General features: G+C 36.1%; 1 long non-coding RNA gene across 2 annotated transcripts; it reads right to left on the reverse strand.

The window, feature by feature from the left end:
• Nucleotides 1-9,981: 9,981 nt before the first annotated feature.
• On the reverse strand, nucleotides 9,982-23,183 carry LOC140894309 (uncharacterized). 2 transcript variants are annotated; one of them, XR_012153778.1, is made up of 4 exons: nucleotides 22,956-23,183; nucleotides 22,437-22,865; nucleotides 22,269-22,341; nucleotides 9,982-10,104 (listed from the first exon to the last, which is right to left on the reverse strand). It is a non-coding gene; the product is annotated as an uncharacterized lncRNA (long non-coding RNA). The 2 variants fall into 2 exon arrangements; XR_012153779.1 differs by lacking the exon at nucleotides 22,269-22,341 and having other exon boundaries at nucleotides 9,984-10,104.
• Nucleotides 23,184-24,973: the final 1,790 nt, after the last annotated feature.

The raw sequence follows: 24,973 nt of genomic DNA on the forward strand, positions 1-24,973 counted from the left end.
GGGCCCACTGCAAAAGCAAAATATGCCCCGACAACAATAAAAAAGGCATGTGAGGAGAATAAATCTAAAAGAAAAAGTCAAGCATGTGACTCCTCCACTAGTAAAAGATGTCATCGGGCATGTGACTCCCAATAGCAAAAGATGTCATCAATAATGGCATAAAGAATTCAAGACAGCTGTAAGATTCCCTGAAGTTTCTCGGTGAAACGAGTGGAACTTCGGCTATAAATACAGGATTTTAAGGAAGCTGAAGACATCGATCATTTTCTTCAGTTTTCTTACAAATAAAACATTGTAATATTTCTCTTTCTATTGTATTAAGTTTTTACTTTTATGTATTTCAAGAACAAGGCTACTATGAGTAGCTAAACAAGTTATCTCCTCCTCTTCAAAGGAGGTTGATTTATGAAATAATATGTTGTCTGAATAAATTTCCGAAGCTCTTCTCTATCATGTTATTTTATTTAAAAAATTAAGCTTTTATTATACGCCCTAAGGTAGGAAACGAAATAGGGCTGTGCTAGCTGCTGCTGAAGGAGTCTGTGTCAGGAACCATCAGTTGCGATCGCATGGTTTGGTTGTAAGAAACAACCTGTAAAACCCGGTGGACATAACTCGGCAACAGTGTGGTCAAAGAGGTATTCTGCTTTAATTTACTGACGGAAGCATGATGGGATTAAGCCTTTAAATTTTAAATAGAGAAATAAAGGGTAGAATGAACATTATTTAGTTTTAAGGGCAAATTCAAAAAACTATTTAATGAATCAATGATATATTTGGAACATGAAAGGTGAAAAGGATATAATACGAAAAATGAAAAAGATACAGGGATATATTTAGGAATTGTCCCTCAAAAACTTTTATAAAAAAGAACGCCAATATGGAGAAAATTTACTATTCATTAATAATGTCTTATAATGGTACTTGAGAAAGAACAAACGAGAAACGACTCTTACAATTTATTTAACTACGAATTTCATTAGCCATGAAATTTCTTACGTGATAGCAAACATAGATTGATCAAAATGGTGCAACTTGGAGAGTGATGACGCAATAACGACGTCGGCCAATGCCCGTGCTACTGTACAAAGAAGACGTCATGGAACCATCGAAAGGGAACCGTTGAATGAAGCAACAGAAGCGGTGAGCGTCCTCAGCTCTGCAGATAATGATGGCATGCATGTAGCAGCACGGTGCACAACCACAATTCCTAAGATTTTTGCATGTGTGGTAAGAAATGATGCAGGATGTGGGCTATTTATAATTTTTTTAGTGGGGTAATCAAATTATTGAGACTTTATTAGAGAGACACGTTACATTTTCAAAATGTTTTTTGAGTTTCTTTGATCCTGATTGTTGAGTTTCTCACGTTTAAGGTATTGAATTCATTTAGTTAAATGTAGTGAATAAATTGATTAAGAAAATTGCAAATTGCTCAAAAATCCCCAATGCAAACATGTTTTGCTCTGTACTCCCTAGCCACTTTTTTGTACCACATTTTTTGTTAATTTGTACCACATCTTGTATGGTTTTGTACCACATATTGTATTGTTTTGTACCACATTTTATGACTAGGGACACCAAAGCAAAATATGTTTGCATTTGGGAATTTTTGAGCAAATTGTCAAAAAAAAAAATATCAATATTAATTTTTTTAATACGTCATAGATATTGGTTAGCTGAGGAATGCGAAGTGTGTCATTTGTCTAGGCTGTTTATACAAAAATTAATGATTTCGAGAATATAAGAAATATTTTTGACAACGATTATTTTCAAATTTTAATGATATAAAAATCACATTTTTATAAATTTATTACAAAAATATTTATTCATTTTATAATTATGAATTTTAAAATTTTAAAATTAATGCGGACAAAATTTTGCAAAAAAATAACTTTAAATTTAATGAATATTCATTAAATATAAAAAATGTAGATTAGTGGTTTTGTTTTTAGAAAATCATTTGTTCAGAAATTTATTTCAAAAATATTATAAAATATTAAAACGTTTTAAATTATTTTAAGTAAAATAGATGTATTTATAATTTGTCATTTAACAAACTATTTAATAGTTTTTTCGACATTATTCATACATACGTCAGTAAAGCAATGTTGTTAGATGAAAAAGTAACTTTTATATTCGTTAGATTTGTTGTCGATAGGAAATTATCATAAAAAAAAATTCTACTTCATTTTTGCATTGAATAGAGATTTTCGTTTGATAAAGCACGACCCGGGATGTCCCGTACAAAAGGATCTGCTGCTCAACGCATTTCGGGGAGAACCAGATTATTTGTAAATGTTTATATATATTTTGAAGTTAAAAGTAATCATAAGTTTAATGAGTATTCACTAATAGAAGCTCACTAACATATAAAACAAGAAGAGAAGAAGTATTTTTTTTAGAAAATAATATTTTTTAAAATTTTCTCAAAAACATTAGAGATTATTAAAATATTTTAAATTATCTTAAGAAAATTAGATCCATTCATAATTTGTCATGTAACAAACTATGCTTTAGTGTTTTTAAAATAAAATATTTAAATTACATGTTCACACTAAAAATATTCAAAGTAAAAAAACAAAAAACACATATCGTTTTTATGGCTTTATAACAACATATATTTTTAAATATACTCCATATTTTATGTTATAAAGTTATATTCATAATTTCGTATCAAATGTGTTTTATTTTTAAATTTTAATGTAAATATAATAGTTTATTTAAATTAAAATTTTGAGTTTAATATAAAAATATTTTTATATGGATAAGATAGTGGAACCATATATTAGTTTTGACAAAGATGAAACTGCAAAATAAAGTTTTAGTTGAGAAATATAAGAATGTGCAATTCATATATAATTCGAAAACCATATATGTGCGGTGTGCCCATCTATTTGGTAGGAAATTAAAAATAAAAAGAAGATAATATATTAATTTAAATTTATTTAGGACAACAATTATTTTTCAAATGTCATTGTATGTTTTGAAGTTAAATTTATTTTGATAATTCTTGTTATTAAAAAAGTAGCTATGTATTCTTAAAGTGATGAGCAATCAAAGTTAAGGGAAAAAAAAGGAAATAGATCAATTTAAAGTATTTACGACAAAAATTATTTTTAAAGTTTTTGTGATTCTTAAAATTTTAAAATTAATACGTTCAGAGTATGATCATTTATTAATTTGAAGTTTTTTACGACGAACCTTGTCATAAGATTAATAGCATATAGTGTGCTGAGTAGTGAGTAGTGTGCTAAGTTTTCACCCATACATATAAAAGATGAAGAGAAGTGTTTTTTTTTTTTTATCAGTTTGGCTTTATTTACAAAGAAACTTGCTAATAAATATTACGAGTAATCGCAGTTTTTGAAAAATTAGGTATAATTTGAAGAATTATTTATTAATGGACTTCTTGGAATAAATAAATAAAGAAATAATGTTCATTATTGAAGGTTTGGAAAAACCTACGAAAAAATTGAAATATCTTAAATATTTTAATAAACTTTGGTGGAATTGAAATTTTAGGTAATAAATTACTTATTAGTTTTTTGTAAAAAGAAAAAGAAACTATCGTAGCTGGTCTAATGGAAACAGCATAATCATATATTGAAGGTGAAATGTGCAAGTTGATGAACTTTAAAGGTGTAAAGTTTGGACAGTATGAAATCACGGAAATACCAGAAATAATATTTTGACTATAAGAGTTTGTGTTATCTTTCAGTGTTGTCAACACTTCAAGAAAATACTATGCGGCGGAATAATTAAATAACAGAAAAAGTAAATAGCACAAAGAAATTTATACAAAAGTATTAAATACTTGTGTGATGCCTCATGGCGAAATAATCACTAAAAAATCAAATTAGTTTACAAAAACCAACTAGTGATTGTATATGAAAAACTACTTTTCTCAACAAGTTGAGAAAATAAAAAGACTTCCTAAAAACTAGTAAGAACTAGAATAATAAACCAATAGGAAGTTCTAAACCGAAAAACGAAAACCAAAGAACCACTTTCAGAACAACACTTCACTCGTGTATTTTTCAGTGTTTCTAACACTACTCAGCAACACAACGTAGCAGTAGTATCTCTTCGGAAATTCTTCAATGATTTATCTTCAATGCTCCAGATTTTTTTCAGTAATTCTTTATGTATTTTGCTCTCTACGTTTCACTCTTTTCTCTCGTTCTTTCCTCTCTCTTCTAAACGTTACACCTTCTCCTTTAAATAGAGATTAGAATTTCTTCCATGATTAGAATCCTACAAAATATGGAAACAAAGTTTATTAGGAAATAAACTCTTTTAATTACAAAGGAATCAAATCTTACTAATCAAAGATAATTATAAATCTTCAAAATATCAAGTCTAGAAAGGCAAAACTTATAAATAAGATCTCGTTGAAATTAGGAAAATATCATTAAGGAATTTATGTCTTGCAAGGCAAGTCATATTCCTTTCAATCTTCCCCTTTTTGCCTTTCTGGACAAAACACGCACAAACGAGTTCCAGTAAACTCCCCCTTAGTTGAAAACCATTTCTCCCCCTGAATAAGTAAGTCTCCCCCTGAATTGAAAATATACACACAGTGTTGTCACTTGTGTTGGCAACACAAGTAATAACATGTGTAACAGAGTAACACGGGGATCCTACATATTAGAGCAATAAGGGAGTATCATCAGAGTATTACTTAGGGAGTTAAAATGAAAGCAAAGTAAAAAGATATAAAAATTCAAAGCATTGAGACTAGAGTAAAAGAATATATATATAGACTAAGGATATTGCTTCTTCATCTTTAGCATTTCCATCTTCAGTTCAGCATATTTAGTCCAGTATCCAATGTTTCTTTAGTCCAACATCCAAAGTTTCCAGCATCCAAAGTTTGTGAGTTTGTGCCAACTACATCTCCCTCTTTTTTACCAGAAACATCCAATTCAAGCATCAATATTAGGGGTGGAATCGGGTCGGGACCCGTCCCGTAACCCCCTTACCCGATTCCCGTCCGATAGAAATTGAGATTTTTTTTTCTCCCGATCCCGCACCCGAGAATTGTCGGGACCCGAATGTTCCGTCGGATCGGGAGAGGATAATCCCGAATAATATTTTTTTAAAAAAAATTCTATGTAAATATTTTTTAAAAAAAATTATGAAAAAAATCAAACAATTTCTTAATACATTACAAATAAATTAAAATTTCTTTATATATAACTATTAAAAAACTAAAATATTTTTTTAGTACATTACAAATAAACTAAAAAAACTACTTGATTAATAAAAAAATATAATTATTCATAATAATAAAAAAACAAAATAAAAATTTATAACTCAATGTTAATATTAAAAAAGATAAATATAAAAAAATTATATGGTATATAATTATAAAACATTAATATTAAAACATAAAATTAAAAAAAATTATTTTTTAATTAAAAAATATTATTAAAAAATATTATTTTTATATTCGGGTCGGGTCGGGAATCCCGTCGGGAAGAGTTGCCTATCTCGATCCCGATCCCGAAATTGATCGGGCCGGGAAAAGTTCGGGACGAAAAAAATTCGGGACGGAAACGGGTCAGGAATCGGGACGGATCGGGATTTATGTAAAATTTGCCACCCCTAATCAATATATACTGAGCCAATAAGGCTTTAGAGTACACAGTGAGTTATCTGGAGAAATCAGTTGCGGGAGCAGTGTAGCGCATAACTTCAACAGTGTTGACATATTGTGTTGGTAACACTCGACTCAACACTAGATGCAGACCAAGTTAGGTCTATCTTCCTCAATGACAGCAGAAGTAGGCACCAGTTTAAAAGCCATGTCCTTTTTCAAAATGGTCAGATTTTGCTCAGTAAAACCTCCTCTCATCAAAACAAACTAGTTAGTATCTCATGAGATTAAAAACATAGTCTTCCAAGTAAGTGAACTAGAAATATTAAACATAGAGTTTGATGTAAAATTGAACAACACAAAACAATGAATGTGATGTTAATCAAATTTGTGCAAAATATAGGGTGAACAAATCATCCAAAAATTTACTATCAACCCTTCACCTTTCAAAAGACCCATGCAAAAACACTTTAAAAACAATGGGTAAACCTTTGAATTTAAAGAAATAAAATCCAACCAATTATGAAAATAATCCGAGATTCATAGCATCCCAAAAATTCTCATAAACAACTCCACATCGGCTCAACTCCACTAAATCATTGTCAATCACAGAATATCAATTTTTAGCAAATAGGGTACTTTACCTTGTTTTGTCCGTTTAGAACTTACAACCCTGAACAAAAAATATTCACAATGTATGATATATGCATGACCTAATTTATACCTAAAACAGAATGTAATGATATTAGATCAACAATAAAATGCATGCAAAGTGTGTGCAGTACGTGTTAAGCACTAGTGTTGGCAACACCTTCCAACAACATTGTAGTCTTCAAAATATTTTGAACGTTTTCACACTTACAGAGCCATGTTTTTCTTTTTTTTTTTTAACTTTGTTCAGAAGTGGTAGCCTGCACACTAAAAGAACGGTCTTCATTGGACTCCTTTAGGTAGCTTTTTCCAATTTTCTTCCAATTTTAGTTTGATTTTCAAGACATTGGTCACTGAAATGTTATCAAACTATACTCTAAATTTGTGAAACCACTTTTCATATGGGACAAGATCATGGAATACACGAACATCCCTCAACTACTTCGTGGTTTAGTTAGAGCACATTTTCATGGCAAGTGTGATCTGAAAATAACTTTGGCAGAAGAACTACAAAGTGTTAGTCAGCATTATCAAACAGTGCAAAACATAGAACATTATGAATATGCAGTATAAAGTCCTAAAAATGCACATGCATGATTGGTGTTGTCCTTCAGTGTTGGCAACACTTAGAGACAGCAATCGTGAGTGCTTATAATGAACATAAGCTAAGAAATTTCCTTAGGTTGGAGAATCTCTCAAAATCAAATAATTTTGTGAATATATCTGCCAGTTGGTTTTTTGTTCCAACAAACTCAATACGGATCAAACTTTTCTCTACTAAATCTTGAATAAAGTGATGTCCAACATCAATGTGTTTTGTGCGAGAGTGTACGTTGAGATGAGTTATTTGAAATGTCAATTTCTCTCGAATTATCACAATAAATACTGGCACACAAACACATACTGAGCATAATATCAGGACGAATAATATTCAAACACAACATTCTCCTAGTAATCTTGCAGTATCCAGTGTTGTCAACACAGTCTACAACACTCTCCTTACACAGATTTTTATTTGAATCCATAGGTGTCTTCTTTGGCTCAATATTAGAGATAAAACAGGAGTGACTTACCTATGAGTACACGGAATTCATGCATACTAACCCACTCATCTTTCGATAGTCAACCTTCTCTTTTCTCCGGGTTTGTATGTTTCCATGCAAATCTCCAATGATTTGTGATGATGGATGGTTCCTCTGGATTTTACTTGGAATTTCCTTTCCATCATTGTTCACTACACCAACAGAGTCTTCTGTATAATCAGCATGTTGAGCACCATCCAGTTCTGTCACAGTTAGAGGCAGTGTTGTGTTAAGTGTTGGGCTGAGTGTGACAACACTTGGGACAACACTTGAATTTTCTTGAGGTGTGGAAAATTCCAGCAGATCATATATTTCAACGCCAGTTATTTTTCTTTTGATATCTGCAAAATCATCAAACACAACATTAGCAGATTCAATAATCATCCTAGTTCTTAAGTTAAACATTCGATAGGCACGATTATTATAAGCATATCCAAGAAACAGACACATATAACTTTTGGAATCAAGTTTAGCTAGGTAATTTTTATCATTCAAAGCATAGCAAATACAGCCAAAAACATGAAAGTATTTGAGGTTTGGTCTCTTTTCCATGAGAATTTCATAGGACGTCATCGTTGAACCATTCCTCAAAAACATACGGTTTGAAATATGACATGCTGTATTAAAGGCCTCAACCCAAAACCGTTTTGAAATATTCTTTGAGATCAACATCACCCTAGCCATCTCCAACAAAGTTTGATTCTTCCACTCGGCTATGCCATTACATCGAGAAGTCTTTGGAGTAGAGAACTCATATAAAATACCTTTCTTATTACACAAAGTTGAAAACAAGGAGTTCTCGAATTCCTTACCATGGTCGGTCCTGATTCTTCCTACCTTCAATTTATGTAGGTTAGTAATCCTTGTGTGTAAATTTTTAAAAGCATTAAAAGCGTCCGACTTCTCTCTAAGAAAACTTACCCATGTGAACTGTGAGAAGTCATCAACACACAAAAGAATACCACTTACCTCCATAGCTTTTCAATTCCATAGGACCCATTAAACCTATATGCAAAAGCTCAGGCAGCGTGTTGTTCCAAGTGTTGGTAACACTGGGTACAACACCCGAGTTTGCTTACCTTTTTTACATGCTTCACAAACATATGGTACCCCAAAGTTCAGATTTGGCATACCTCGGACAACATCACATTTAATTACGCAAATTCTTCAATGTCTTGAAGCTTGCATGTCCCAACTTTTGATGTCATAAATCAAGATCATTCTCTTTCGTGTGTTTGCAGATAAGATCTTCTTCAAGTTGATATAAGTTATCCACAGATCTTTTACCTGAAATAACACATGAATTATTTTTATCAAATACTTCACAAAGATTCTTATCAAATTTAACATAAAGATCATCATCACAATGTTGACTAATGCTAATAAGATTAGCATTTAATCCTTCAACATGTAGAACATTGTGAAGCTTGGGTAGTCCTTCGACATTTAAAGTGCCTTTTCCAACATTTTTTCCATTTGTTCCTCCTCCATATGTCACTTTTCCTTTATCCTGTTCAACATAGTCCAAGAGATACTTCTTCAACCCTGTCATGTGGCGTGTACTACCACTGTCGAAGTACCATTGACCTGCAATATTAGTATTCAAGGAAGTATAAACAACATTACAGTTGGATTTAACTTTTGGTACCCAAACCTTTTTCTCAGTATTTTTCCTCTTGGCAGTGTCCTGGTTCAGTGTTGGCAACACTTGCCTGGTATTCCAGTACATATAGTCATACCTGATCTTGAAATAGTAAGTGTTGAGGTGACCTTTCTTGTGACAGTAATGATAAACAAACTTACGCTTCCTTTGTTTGGTCCTTAGAACAGGAGCTTGTGCTTTTAATGGATTAGGTTTTTCCTTAGGATTTGCACTTGGAACACTAGCAGAGTTATTGTTCTCCTTGACAAAAACAGTTTTTGACGACTCCCCTACTTCAAACTTGTTTTTCTCAAAGCCTAGACCAGCTCTGTCCCTCATCCTTCTGAGATAATCACCAAACTTTCTGTTAAGCAAGAGGATGGATTCGTCCCCTAGATCAGAATCATCGACATCCTGCGCCAATTCAACAAGTGATAAATTCATCCTGTCAAAACACAAAAACAGAATCACACTTAGTATCGTCAAGTGAATGTCTCTGGCGCCACTTGTAAAGTTTTGAACAGTATGAAATCACGAAAATACCAGAAATAACTTTTTGATTGTAAGAGTTTGTGTTATCTTTCAGTGTTGTCAACACTTCAAGAAAACACTATGCAGCGGAATAATTAAATAACAGAAAAAGTAATTAGCACACAGAAATTTATACACAAGTATTAAATACTTGTTTGATGCCTCATGGCGAAATAATCACTAGAAAATCAAATCAGTTTACAAAAACCAACTAGTGATTGATTGTATATGAAAAACTACTATTCTCAACAAGTTGAGAAAAAAAAAAAGACTTCCTAAAAACTAGTAAGAACTAGAATAATAAACCAATAGGAAGTTCTAAACCGAAAAACGAAAACCAAAGAACCACTTTCAGAACAACACTTCACTCGTGTGTTTTTCAGTGTTTCCAACACTACTCGGCAACACAACGTAGCAGTAGTATCTCTTCAGAAATTCTTCAATGATTTATCTTCAATGCTCCAGATTTTCTTCAGTAATTCTCTATGTATTTTGCTCTCTATGTTTCACTCTTTTCTCTCGTTCTTTCCTCTCTCTTCTAAATGTTACACCATCTCCTTTAAATAGAGATTAGAATTCCTTCCATGATTAAAATCCTACAAAATATGGAAACAAAGTTTATTAGAAAATAAACTCTTTTAATTACAAAGGAATCAAATCTTACTAATCAAGGATAATTATAAATCTTCAAAATATCAAGTCTAGAAAGGAAAAACTTATCAATAAGATCTCATTGAAATTAGGAAAATATCATTAAGGAATTTATGTCTTGCAAGGCAAGTCATATTCCTTTCAAAAGGATTAAACAAAGCCTTACAATACTTGTTTATATACAACATTTTTGGTAAGTGAAGTATCATAATTGTTGCTAACATCAGGTTTTATTAAAAATCTAATAAATTTCTTGGAAACACCTCTGGACATATCAACATACAGTTGCCCATGTGAGAAGACGGGATCGGGTAAATACACACCAATTATCAGGATTGTCTGGCCTTGGGATTTGTTAATGGTCATTGCAAAACACAACCTGATGGGGAACTGCTTTTGCTTGAATTGAAATGGGTAACCTTCGTTCTCAGCCGGAGATAAAGGAATCCGAGGAATTAAAACCTTTTTCCTGTGTGATGGCCAACAGCGATTTCGGCATGTATTACATTATCTGAAAATTCATTACAAATCATCCTCGTATCGTTACATAAACCATCCGATGGGCCTAGGTTCCGTAACAACATAATTGGGCAATGTTTTTTCAACACCAAACGATGTGGAGGCAATCCATTAGGCGACAAGCTGTTTAAAAATTCTGAAGGATAAGAATTTTGTGTGTCGTCAATCGCCTCATCAAAGCTCAAGTAAACTCTTGATTCTCCAGGAAACAATGAAAGAACATCATTATTCAGTTTGTCGACATGAACATTTTTTGTCGAGAGAATGGTTCGTTCCGTCATATAACTTGATGAATGATAATTTATTCCCAGATCTTGGTATACATAATCGAGCAGCTTACGTTCAGATTCTTCGGTACCATTGTCGTTGAACCTAATAAGCATCTCCTCTGGGAGTTTGATGTTTCCATTACTATCAGTTTGTTCAATTCCTCTTGCAACTCTAAGAAGAAACTCACATAACACAGGATCTGATCTTGCACGCATGTTTTCTGATAAAACAATTATCTTCATGGATCTGTACAGATGAGATCTAATCAGACAACTATCTATAGTTTGCTGCACATTAGCCTTGGGTATAACAGGAAGAATTTGCATGAAATATCCTCCTAACACAACCACTTTCCCACCAAATGGTTCTTTGTTTCCAACAAGGTCCTGCAAAGTGCGGTCCACTGCCTCGATAGAAAATCGCTTGCGCATAGGTGCCTCATCCCAAATAATAACAGACACGCGTCGCAACAATTGAGCTAGACAACTTTGCTTAGAAATTGAGCAGTAACTATTTGCATGTAAATCTATAGGGATTTTGAATCTAGAATGTGTTGTCCGACCCCAAGGTAAAATCGATGCCGCGATACCTGAAGTAGTTTTTGCCAAAGCTATAAGACCTTGGGATCTAACGGTAGCAAGCAAGGCACGGTACAAAAATGTTTTGCCTGTCCCACCAGGACCATTAATAAAGAAGACATCACTTTTTTTGTTTACAGACTTTCAATAATCATATTGTATGCCTTTCGCTGGTTATCATTAAGATGAAGATGTGCGACCAAGTCAACTGGAGAAATTGAAATGGATAACTCATCTGTTATTTCTCTAGAATCAGGTGGCATAGATTTTGCAGATGAATTCGGCAATCTAGGAATATCGTATGCATCAGAAGTTTTTCCCATACTTTCCAAGAAAGATCTGATCGATTGCAGTGTTTCAGACAGAATTTCTTGATCTTCAAGTAACGAATTATTTTTGAAATCTTCAGAAAGGTGTATGTAAAATGTATCCCACAAATTCCGTACATCCAATGGTTCACAATGTACCAATATCGTAGCAAACAACCGACGCAAAGCAACTGGCATGTGAAAACTCGTTGACTTATTCAAACACTCAAAATTACTCGTCACTTTCTAGTTACCCCCTACGTTGTGCAGCATCCTTGAAAGTGAAGCACAATCTGCCGCCGGTAGTTAACAAATCACAGTAGGACTTAGGGCCTCGAACATGAAGAAGTAATAAACGTAAATAATAAGTTTCACCTTCTGCTGGATTTGCTGAGTTGACACGCCCAATAACATGTCTTTGTTTCCTTGGTTTCCAAGTTTTGGTCGATTGATCCCAAACAAAATGCTCAGGGAATTCAGGATACAAAAATTTTGCTGCTTCACTGGATTGCGAACAAAGATTAAAAAATTCAGTCAGCGTAATTTTTGAGACGCGGTCAGCTTCTAAAACATTACCCAAGTTCTGGTAATTTGAGAAAGTGATCATGTGCCTGTGTGGTAAATGAAGAGGCAAATTGATAACTGCAGGAGATATTTCATTAAGATCAAATTCAAAAATTCTCCAAACTGCTTCTGGAGGAGACACCCAGCGAGCATCCTGAAATGACCGTATTTCATCTACAAATGATTGAGAATCATGAGGTGACAAATGAATACTTACTTTGTCATGGCCTTTGTAAATATATTTGTATAAATATTTTACAGCCGTTAGTCCTGAGCAAACTTCAACATTGATGTGACAATCATAGCAAAATAAAAGATATGGACTATAGGGAACAACCCATTGAGAATTCAGTGTACAATTCCGTACCTCAACAGAACGTCCATTGTTTCTCCTCCTATACATTGGGTAACCATTAGATTGTTGTTCCGAACGCTCTGAAAAAGGGCTAGGGTAATGGTTTTTGCATTTTCCATTAACCATACAAGGACATTTTTTATTTAATTCACCACAAGGTACATGCATCATATGTCGAGAAACCAAACCAAACAATGGAGGGAAAGTGTTCTTATCTGGAAGCTCAGCAACAACATAAGAGTCAAATTTGTCAGGTGAGTTAATCTTATAATTAAATTGCAGGATAAGAAGCATATGACAATGTGGCAGATGTAGTAGCCCGTAACCAAAATCAGTGATTAAGGAATTAATCATAATTACTTGGAAAGGGTTCGGAAGCTCCGAAGGCAGGATCGGAAGCTCCGAAGACAGGATCGGAAGCTCCGAAGGAGCGATCGGAAGCTCCGATCGAATTACGTCAAGCATGACGTGTGGCAGGATCGGAAGCTTCGATCAGGATCGTAAGTTTCGATCACCTCTATCAGAAGTCAACCAGTGAGATTTTGACACGTGGCAGATAAGTGAGATCGGAAGCTCCAATGTCGGGATCGGACATTTTGATCGTGATCGAACGTTCCGATCGAGGAACGGAGGTTCCGATCGTCGTCTATAAATAAGGGGTGCCAAGCTTACATTTGAGTGCACCAATTCCTCTCTTCTCTCTCAATTCCTTAGCCTTCTAACTCGGATCTAGGGAATTATAGGCGTCCCATGGGGAATCTGGAAGTGGCATAGCGATCCAGGCGTCGTAGGGGAGCTGTGGCCTAGTTTTGATGCACTCGACATCAAAGGGCTAACGACGGACGAAGGTATAGCTTTTGCTTCCTATAAATATTTAGAAGTATGCAATAGCTTAGTTAAGACTTTTAGAGCACTATAATGATAGTAGTATCATTTGGCAGTGTAGAGCAGACTATAGGCGTGGAACTAGAGTTGGTAGAGCTTGCACTGAATTGAGGTACGAAAGTACTATTCGAGATATCCTGACTGAGTATGCATGTATTATGTGACTGCATGATTTATATGTCATTGATTTATGCTGCATTCATTTGCATACTGAGCTATCTCCTTCGAGATGTCTGTTAGTAGGGTTTTCCATATCCTGTTAGTGGTTGGACTTCCATCGATTTGGGTCCGGCATATCCACTGGTATTATGATATGGGAGCCACCTCCTGAAGCGACGGCACAGCGTGCTACATACCAGGGTCCAGTCTGTCTCTGTTATCTGATCCTTGACCTCGAGTTTATAGGGAGTTCACTTTGCATGCATATATACTCATACTCTCGTACTGATCATTTTATGCTCACGTTTCGTACTCTGTGTTTCTGGACACCCTATTCCATGGGGCAGGTTTGCGATTGGATGAGGCGGGTGGATCCAAGAGGGGCTAGGCAGTTGTTGGCCAGCTGTAGCTTCGCCTAGGTTTTATTCTGTTGTTATTAGATTGATTCAGCTGTTCGATCTGGTTGTATAATATTTGGATATTTACAGATTCCTTGTCTTGGGATTGTATATTGTTTATGGTTTTCGCATTTTTATTCTGATATCAGTTTAATTAAGTTAATTGCATGTCTAAGTTCTGTTTAATATGTGATCCAGGTATATGGGGATATTTACAGATTCCTTGCCTTGGGATTGTATATTGTTTATGGTTTCCGCAGTTTTATTCTGATATCAGTTTAATTAAGTTAATTGCATGCCTAAGTTCTGTTTAATAGGTGATCCAGGTAAGGGTCACTACATTTATGGTATCATAGCATGCAAAGTATTCTTGGGATTTAGATTCTACATAAGATAACCGTTAGGTTAATTTTGTAGATGGCAGATCGTGACGACCAGAGTTCTCATGGCAGTATTGGTGGGCGTTGGGGTGATGCCGACCGGGAGCCTCGTCGGAAACGCCGCCATCGTCATCGAGATGAGGACCTTTTCAGTGTACGTCGATTCTTGCAGATGGGGGCTAAGCCCTTGGTTGGAGGTAAGTCTCCGGAGGATGCGGAGAACTAGTTAGACCGCATGGAGACGACTTTTCAGACTTTCCAATGCACCGAGGAGCAGAAGATGGAGACCCTTGGTTATCTTCTGGATGGACGTGCGCGCAGGTGGTGGAGGTTTACTTCTGCACCTTTTGTTGCGGCGAGAGGAGTGGCCACCTGGGCCGAGTTCCGCATAGCTTTTCAGAAGCTGTATTTTCCTCCTGCACTCCATCAGTCGAAGGCGGGCGAGCTACTGAGTCTGCGACAGGGAGCCATGTCTATTGATGAGTATCAGCAGAAGTTCTTTGATCTGCTATCCTATTGCCCCGAGATTGCCGACAGCTCCGAGATGAAGTATAATCTGTTCCTTCAGGGCCTTAACCCTGAGATCCATGACCGTGTGGCGGTTGGTGACGACATGTCCTACGAGGGTTTGGTGAGCCGTTGTCACCAGGCGGAGGACAGCATTCGACGGAACAGGTATTTCTCTCAGTCGAGACCTGCGAGTTCTTTGGGTCCCCATGCCCAATCTTTCAAGAAGTCTGGATCTACTTCTTCTTCCTCTGTCTCTGCTGGTGTTGTCCGTTTCGGTAAGAAGGACAAGTGTGATCACTGTGGGAAGAACCATCCATCCGATAAGTGCCATAGAGCTTCTGGAGCTTGTTTTCGTTGTGGAGAGACTGGTCATATCCGAAGGGATTGTCCACTATCTGGGGGAGGCGGTACTGGTTCTGGTTCAGGATCTGGTTCTCAGGCCACCATTCAGCAGAGGTCGCAGGGACAGCCTGCTGGGAGTTCTCATTTGAGGCATCGAGCTTTTGGCCAGGTGTTTGCCCTGAGACATGATCAGACAGTGGAGGAGAATGATAAATTCATCGCAGGTACATTTCTGCTTCATGGTATACCTGCTCTTGTACTTATTGACGCTGGTGCATCTCATTCCTTCATTTCTGCACGTTTTGTTAAGAGGCATAAGTTACCATGCATTGCACTAGACGTAGTGATGTTTGTTTCTACTCCGATGGGCCAATCTGCTTTGGCTAAGCGTCTAGTGATGGGTTGCCCTTTAGAGTTCGAGGGTAACATTTTGATTGCGAATCTCATGGTCCTGACGATGGATGACTTAGATTGCATTCTGGGGATAAACATGCTGACTACCTATCGAGCTTCAGTGGACTGCTATCAGAGATTAGTACGCTTTCATCCGGAGGGGAGTGATAGCTGATTTTTCTATGGAGAGGGAGCGCGACCCCCGATGCCTTTGGTATCAGCTTTGAGAGCCTGTCGAGCTCTAGAGTCTGGCGGGGAAGGCTACCTTATCTATGCAGTAGATTTTTCCGCTGAGAGTATTGGGATATAGAGTATTCCTGTTGTGGATGAATTCCCAGATGTATTTCCTGATGAGATTTTGGGTTTTCCTCCTGTTAGGGAAGTCGAGTTTGGCATAGAGTTGATGTCGGGTACATCGCCTATTTCTCGAGCATCGTATCGTCTGGCTCCGTCAGAGATGCGTGAGTTGAAGAATCAGCTACAGGATCTTTTGGACAAGGGGTACATTCATCCTAGTGTATCTCCTTGGGGAGCTCCTATTCTTTTTGTAAAAAAGAAGGATGGGTCAATGCGGCTTTGCATTGACTATCGGCAGCTGAACAGAGTTACAGTGAAGAACAAGTATCCTTTGCCTCGTATTGATGACTATCAGCTGCAGGATACTTTGATTTACTCCAAGATTGACTTGAGATCTGGGTATCATCAGTTGAGAGTCCGAGATCAGGATATAGCCAAGACTGCATTCCGTACTCGTTATGGGCATTACGAGTTTCTAGTGATGCCATTTGGTTTGACTAATGCCCCGGCTATATTCATGGACCTGATGAACCGTGTCTTCAGGGAGTATTTGGACAAGTTTGTCGTGGTCTTCATTGACGACATCTTGGTGTATTCGCGTAATACGGAAGAGCATGTTTCTCACTTGCGGTTGGTACTGCAAACTCTTCGAGATGAGCAGTTATACGCCAAGCTGAGCAAGTGTGAGTTCTGGATGGATCGAGTGGTCTTTCTTGGCTATATCATATCCAGGGAGGGGATTCTATTGATCCAAGCAAGATTGAGGCGGTGCTTAATTGGTCACGTCCGACAACAGTTGCTGAGATCCGTAGTTTTCTGGGTCTAGCAGGATATTATCGTCGCTTCATTTTGAATTTCTTTCAACTAGCTCGACCTTTGACGCAGCTTATCCGCAAGGGCGTGGATTTCAAGTGGTCCTTTGAGTGTGAGGAGAACTTTTGTGAGTTTCGACGGTGGTTGACTTCTGCACCGGTGTTGGCATTATCGTCAGGATCTGGAGGGTATGTGATATACACGGATGCTTCTCTTCAGGGGTTAGGTTGTGTCCTGACTCAGAATGGGCATGTGATCGCATATGCTTCTAGACAGCTGAAGCTTCACGAGGACAATTATCCAGTGCATGATTTAGAATTGGCAGCTATTGTGTTCGCTTTGAAGATCTGGCGTCATTATCTGTATGGCGAGAAATTTGAGATCTTTACCGACCACAAGAGTCTCAAGTATTTGTTTACTCAGGCGGAGTTGAACATGAGGCAGAGACGTTGGATGGACTTGCTTAAGGATTATAATTGCGAGATTAAGTATCATCCGGGAGCTGCTAATCTCACTGCTGATGCTTTGAGTCGCAAGGTGCGACTATCCGCACTTCAGACTTGTTCGATGTTTAGTGCGATCAGTGACTGTTGTACTTCAGGATATACTTTCAAGCATAAGAAAGGTATGCAGAGTATCCAGATGTTTGCGATATTATCTGAGCCAGCGTTGTATTCGTGGATTCGAGATGCTCAGATGTCTGATTCGAAGACCCAGTGTTTAGCTCGTCTAGCTAACGAGGGTAGCTCGTCTGGATTTCATTATCAGTCAGATGGCTTTCTGTGTTTTTCTGGTAGGCTTGTGATTTCGCAGGATGTAGAGTTGCGAGAGGAGATTTTGTCTCAGGCGCATCGCACTAAGTTGAGTATTCATCCTGGGAGCAACAAGATGTACAAGGATCTACGTACTCGTTTCTGGTGGAAAGGAATGAAACGCAGTGTTTATCAGTTTGTTTCGAGATGTTTGGTGTGTCAACAGGTCAAGGCAGAGCACCGATGACCTGGAGGATTGCTTCACAGTCTGCCTATTCCTGAATGGAAATGGGAGTTTATCACAATGAACTTTGTGACCCATTTTCCGGTATCCCCGAGGAACTATGATGCTATCTGGGTTGTGGTGGACCGACTCACCAAGTCAGCACATTTCATTGCCTATAGCTGGGAGTACAATGTGGATCGTATGGCTCGGTTGTACATTCAGGAGATCGTTCGACTTCATGGAGTGCCTGTGAGCATTGTCAGCGATCGGGACCCCAGGTTTAACAAACAATCGCTATAAAAAGCAAAGAGTTAAAACACACCACGACTTTCACCAGCAACAATACGATCGAAAGAAACAAATTGTGCAGATGGACGCAAACTCCCATTTAAATGAATAGGAGCAGACCCATTTTTAACCTTGAGAATATTCTGCTGCCAGCCATTGTCTCTATACGGGAAAAAGAGCGGATAATGTTAGAACCTAATGGGGGGGATTTAGGTTCTATTGGAAACTTTAGCAATTTAAAGCGATTATGCTAGTACGCAAGCGGAAGACTTAAAGCAATTAATAATAAGTGCGGTAAATAAATGCGTAATGTAAATAAAAGGGATAAGAGATGTTTATGGAAGTTCGACGATAAATCGTCTACGTCTCCCCTTCTTGGTTAAGATCGATTAACCAAGGATCCACTAGCACTTCAACGTCTTGGCCTTGATGGATCCAAGGATAGCCGTACAACTCAACACGATTACCGCGCCGATACACTTCAAACTCTTGGCCTTAAGGGCTCCAAGGATAGCCTCAACACAACACACTTGGCTTCACACTCAAGTGTTTACAACGATAGCACAACACACTTGGCTTCACACTCAAGTGTTTACAACAATAGCACAACCAACTCACAAACTATTTTTACAAACACTCTCAAATACTTGAATATATCACACACACACTTTGATAGTGAGAAATTGCTTGCAAAGGAGAGAAGAGATTAGTTGGGATTTCTCCAAATGAACTTGGATGGCCTCTATTTATAGTTGGCAAAGATTTGAATCTGATTTGAGTGCTTGGAGCGTGTGTTAAGAAGTCAAGGAGTGACAAAAAGTGTTCGGCGCCGCTGCCTACTTTTTCCTAGCACTGAGCGGATTTTGTGGAAAAATCATATCTTCCAATCTAACCGTTGGATTGATCTGAAATTTAAACCAAAGCTTTAACATCTGGATCTTCATTCTGAACGGTGAAGATTTGATTTGAACGAATAAATCATGCCCAGTATTTTTCGGAAGTCGCTTCATCATGTTTTCGAACTTGTTAAGTGCAACAAATTTGAAAAATTCATATCTCCCAATCCATCCGTTGGATTGACCTGAAATTTAAACAGAAGCTTTATAACATCATAAGCTTGTATCTTATTGGTAGAGATTGGATTTATATATCTCAAACATTCCCAGTTATTTTCTGAATTCGAATCTTCATGGTTTCGTTCCTTGCAGAAGTGGGTACTATGCATCATATATGAAAAAATTCATATATCTCATTCTAGCCGTTGGATTTCTCTCAAATTTGGACAGTACATGTAACACTTCTTTATCTAGATTATGAACGGTGGAGATCTGATTTGGAGTCATAAAAAATTTCCAGTAATTTTCGGAAGTTGCTGCTTCATACTTTGGCTTCTTCTTGTCTTTTTCTAAATATCTCTTAACAATGTTCCATGACATCCACATAATGTTGTGTCCATTATATGAGCAAATTGAGACTTCATAAATACATTGATAGCTTCAAAATAACTTCCAATAATTTATTTGTCAATAAATCTAATCTGCAAAATCTCACTTTAAATAGTTAGTAACAATTAACCGAGTTTTGTAATCATCAAAACATAATATTATGAGACTTGTTAATGCATTAAAAATATTAATCTCATCACACGAGATTTGTATGCGTTTAAGGCGTAACAGATACTGCAAGGGATCATAACCATAATAATGGCGAATTTGATGGGTCTCACCATCACAACCACGAGCAACTATGTCTCTGTCATACGGAATGTTAGTGTCATCATTGCCTTCAACCCAAATAGTTGCTACTTGATCAGCAGATGGGCTGTTATAACATCTCTGGTCAATGGGTACATTTTTGGAGATATGCAATCTTAAGTCTTTTATTGAATAATATTGATTTATTCTCTGTAGAAGTTGTGCATAAGGATTAACTTTCATTATCTCCATCAACAAAACCATGATGTCTTTGTTGACATCAGCATTTGGGAAAACAGACATCCTATTATCCAGCTCATTATCCCTGTCCCAAAAGTAAAGTTGGAAATACCTTGGACCGTCTGAATCAGGAATAAGTGGTGGTAATGAATGGAAAATCTGGCCAAATGCACGAAACGTGTAGACACCATGTCTAAGAGAATCCAGTTCCTTGTCAAGCCTAACACCAAATGAGGTGAAAGAAAAAACACTGTTGTATAACCGTATTTTACGGCGGAACAAAATAACCAAAGGGGACAGTTGATCGGTGAATAACTCCAGCAATGCAGCTGGAGTAACAGGCGATGACAACCTAATCTTACCACAAGCGCAACAAAAAGATGGAGGCTCAAAAATAAATCTATGAGCACCACAAAATTGACACGGAGGCACCAATGGTAAGTCACAAACAACATCAATGTCTCCTTCATTGTCTGAATTAAAAAGGAAAAGGGATGCATTTGGGGAATAAAAACAAACATTTGAGGCAGAGTTCCTGAAAGAGTGGGTGCCCTTCTAGCCAACTTGTGGCTGAGGGCTATGATGACTCTTATTGTAAACAATCTTTGTTTAATATAATTTACACTCTTTATTGGCATTTACTTTATCTTTTGTCATATTGTTATGTTGTGACGTACTATACGATGTTTAGATAAAGACCTTGAATATACTAGAGTGCATGTAAGATGTGATAGTGGATATGGATGGCTATCATGAAACACATCTTGTAATCACTGTATATTCTAAACTTGTTCCTGGTCAATTAAGCCGTCTGTAATAAGGATAAGGATCGCTCGATATTGAGACTAGCATTTGCGATGCCGAGTACCACGTTTCATTGGTATGGAACATGGAGATGTTCAAAGCATGCAAATGAATATTCATTGGATGAATGATCGAACTACCCTATTCGGACTTTCCAAGTGGTTCTCACTTATTGAGTGGATAAGTCCGTGGTTTTGGTTGTACACCATTAGTCCTTAATACTTGAAACATCATAGAGACTCTATATGCTAGTACTGTATTTTGACTCGTTTACCGACTCCATGAGGGTCATCAGGTGTCAAGATTGGGTACAGTTACGACACATATAGGAGTCAATGCTTTGTTGTCAAGGATTCACCACACGCTTGCGAGCATGGATATCCTATGCGATTTGAGGAGATATTAGTGTAACAAATCTCTAGCCAGAGTACATGATGTGCTTTAGGTTACTTGGTTTCCTAGTTGCACATGCGATGTCACTATTTGGAAACCACTGAATTCGGATTCAGAAAATTTATCTTGACTTTAAAATGTGTAGAAAAGGTTTCTGTACACATTGGTAAAATTGGTTTATCAATTTGAGTCACGATGAATTTTATATTAATTTCTGAACATACGGGCTTTTCTTGTCAGACTTGAACTTATGACTAACGGGCCCTAAGCTGTTAGCGGCTCATGTTATAAATAAGTTATTCTAGTACAGAACTTAGACAATTCAAACTCATAATTTCGAAAACCTAGAGAGCACTCTCCCTAGGGTTGGCCGAAATTTTAGTCTCCCAATTTCGAAAATCCAATCTGCAATTTTCGAAAATTGCAGTCTGGTTTGACAGATCAGATCTGTTAATCTCTTCGTATAAACTTCTGATAGACTTTCTAGTGCAGTCTGTCAAAGGGTTTGGATTTCTGTTCGTGGACCTGATTCAGGAGTTGATCGAGGCATCAGTTTCTGGGATATACAAGAAGATCAGATTTATCTGTTGGAGTCCATAACCTCAAGTTGAGACTTGAGAGGTAAAATTCAATTCTGTTTTATTTTACATAATTATTTTAATCGTAAGGATCTGGCACCCATGATCTGGAATCGTTCCAGATCTGAAAATAAAAATTTTTAAACTTCCGCTGCCATGGGTATCAGATCTGACAGATCCGAGAACGTGTTCCAACAGTTCCAAGGGAAAAAATTCGAGACAAAACATGACGTAACACTTACGATTAGGACGACATGCCACAGGAACAAACCCAATTTGTGCTGCAACAATAAAATATATCAATGGACAAGAGAAAGAAACTATGTATGCAAATAAAACAAGGAGTAAATAACAGCATCTAACAATTGGAAGCGGGGGAAGCAGAGGAACCAACGTGCGAAGCCTCAGAAACGGCGCTGACATATTTAAAAAGAACCTTGTAAACCATTCAAAGCCAAAGGAAAATAACGACATTAATTTGGGAAAAGAATGACATGAAGGAAAACACAGGTGCGAGAAAGCAACACAAACCATGAGAGAAAGTTTGAGAAGACAGCCGAGCGCCTACCCCGTTTCATGATATTCCGTAGAACGATAATGGAAAAATAAAAGGAACAAACCCAAATTGTGTTGACGATAGCGGGAAAATAATGGAGCACGAACGGACCATCAGTGTAAAGGAACAAAGAAATGAGAAGGTAAGAAACTGAAGCCATAAATGGAAGCTTTTATTAATGGGCAATAATGAAATTAATAAGTGCTAGATAGATATGAGCGAAGAGAGTAGGAAAAAATGTAAGAAGAAAATAAGCGAGATTGAGGAAGAAATGAGAAGGTAAATAGACCCAATTTGTGCGGATAGAAGATAGCTTCTATTAATAGGCAAGGATGAAAGAGACTTTTATTTTGCCTGATCCTCCGAGCAAAAATGGGAGGCGAGATATTATTGTTTTGAAACACCTGCAAAAACTCTACAAGATAAGGAATCTGAGGTGTACGGATGAGGTTGTTGGTAGAATGCAAAACTTAAGAAAACTGGGAATCACTTACAGGGAATTCCCCGATGGCATAGGATGGGATGACTATGAAGTTCACAACTTCCCCGTTTACATAATCTGGAATCATTATTCTTGAAGAGTGCAGAGAAAGTGTCGCAAACTCTCTGCTTTCCACGTTCGCTCAAGAAGTTGTCATTGGAGAGCTGCGAATTGCCTTGGGAATATTTGAGGGTGGTTGGGTCACTGCCTCATCTTCAAGTTCTGAATTTGATACATTTTGCAGTCATAATAAATTATTGATATTTGATCATTTTATGCTTATATTTAATAAAATTTATTGTTTAATATTTTTATTTTTTTTCAATATCCAATGCCTAAATTTCATTCATATAAAAAGAAACTGAGAAAATTATTATGTAAAAAAAATCAAATAAAAATATTTTTATCCCAGAATTTAAATATTATTTTTCTCTAAAATAATTCACTTTACCGTTTTGCATTCTGAATAAATAATTTTCACCATATAGATATTTTTTCAAACTGCCCTTGATTTAAATTTTTACAAACAAATACAATAACCTCTAAAATATTTAAAACTTAATTTTATGTCAATAATTCATTTAAAAGAAAATTTATAGAATTTAGAGATATACTACCCTCTATCGCATTCTAATTTCAATCGATCGAGTTCAATTTTATTAAGATAAATCATAATAGTGAAAAATCAACATAACCTTGGAAATGATTACCTTGTTCTTAGTTTAGTTTTTCACACATACGAAAATGATAATTATTTTTAATTCAAACTTGGAGAACCACCGTGGCAGTAAATAATGGTTCGAGAGCTAAAACTGCTATTTGGACCTTTTAAAAAAATTATTTATTTATTGTTTTTTTCTCATTTGTTATTTACAGTCCATATATTAAATATTAGTGGTTTTTTTAGTCCAATTTTAATTAATTTGAGTGTTCTATCTTTTTTTATTATTTATTGTAATTGTAATATTTGGATAAAATCAAAGGCAAACGATCGAGATCATGGAAAAAATATACATATATATCTTTTTACAAAGACACATTTAATTGAGTTCGGTTATATAATATGTTGCATAATTATTTATTTCATATAATTATGGTTGGTAATGAAAAAATAAAAAAATAGAGAATTTGATAAGATTTAGAGAACATGATTTGGAGAAGATTTTTGAAATAGAGAATATGATCAATATCTATTTTAGAGGATAAAGAATGTAAATATGAAGATTATGGTTGGAGATGCTCTAATACGATGTATCTCAAACTCAATTTTGAGAGAGAAGTGTAATTATTTTTTGGATATGAGTATGACTTTTGGAGAAGACTATTAGCTTTGAAATTGGTTTGGGTTATGTAAATTTTTCCAGTTTTAGTTTTTCAGTTAACTAATGAGTGAATGATAAAACTGAAAATAGAATGCAAAGAACGTTGGATGATTTTAACATATTTAGATCAAACTGACTTATATTTATGGGTCATGCTCAGAGATCGGAGACTAACCCGCTAAAATCAGTGGTATAATCAATAAAGTATTTGTAGCATAAAAATTAATTACACGTTTAATTTTTAGGAAGAACAACATTTTAATCCTATAACTTACACAATTTTCTTTTTTGGTTATGTTAAAGATCAATTTACGGTTTGAGTTTACTAATTGCACTTTTTTTTTTACACAATTTTGGTCATTTTTCACGAGAATGTTGACGTGACATCAAACACGTCAACAAAATTCATGACCACGCCAACAATGTTCGGCTCCACATCATCAAATTTTCAATGCCACGCTAGCATTTCGGTGAGAAATAACCAAAATCAAAAAATTTATACAATTTGATGAGCTAAAATTGTGAATTGACCGATAATTTTCAGATATCTATATATTTAGCAATCATATGTTTATCTAGTTTAAAAAGTTTCAGATAATCAATCCTTCCTAAAAAAAATTAATTTTAAGACAAAAATTTTTATGAGGCGGTTGTGATACGGATCTTCTATTTGATCCGACTTTGCCAAAAATTTTAATTTTCAATAAAA

Source organism: Henckelia pumila, chromosome 4, assembly GCF_033568475.1.
Source record: "Henckelia pumila isolate YLH828 chromosome 4, ASM3356847v2, whole genome shotgun sequence".
NCBI classification, from domain to species: domain Eukaryota; kingdom Viridiplantae; phylum Streptophyta; class Magnoliopsida; order Lamiales; family Gesneriaceae; genus Henckelia; species Henckelia pumila.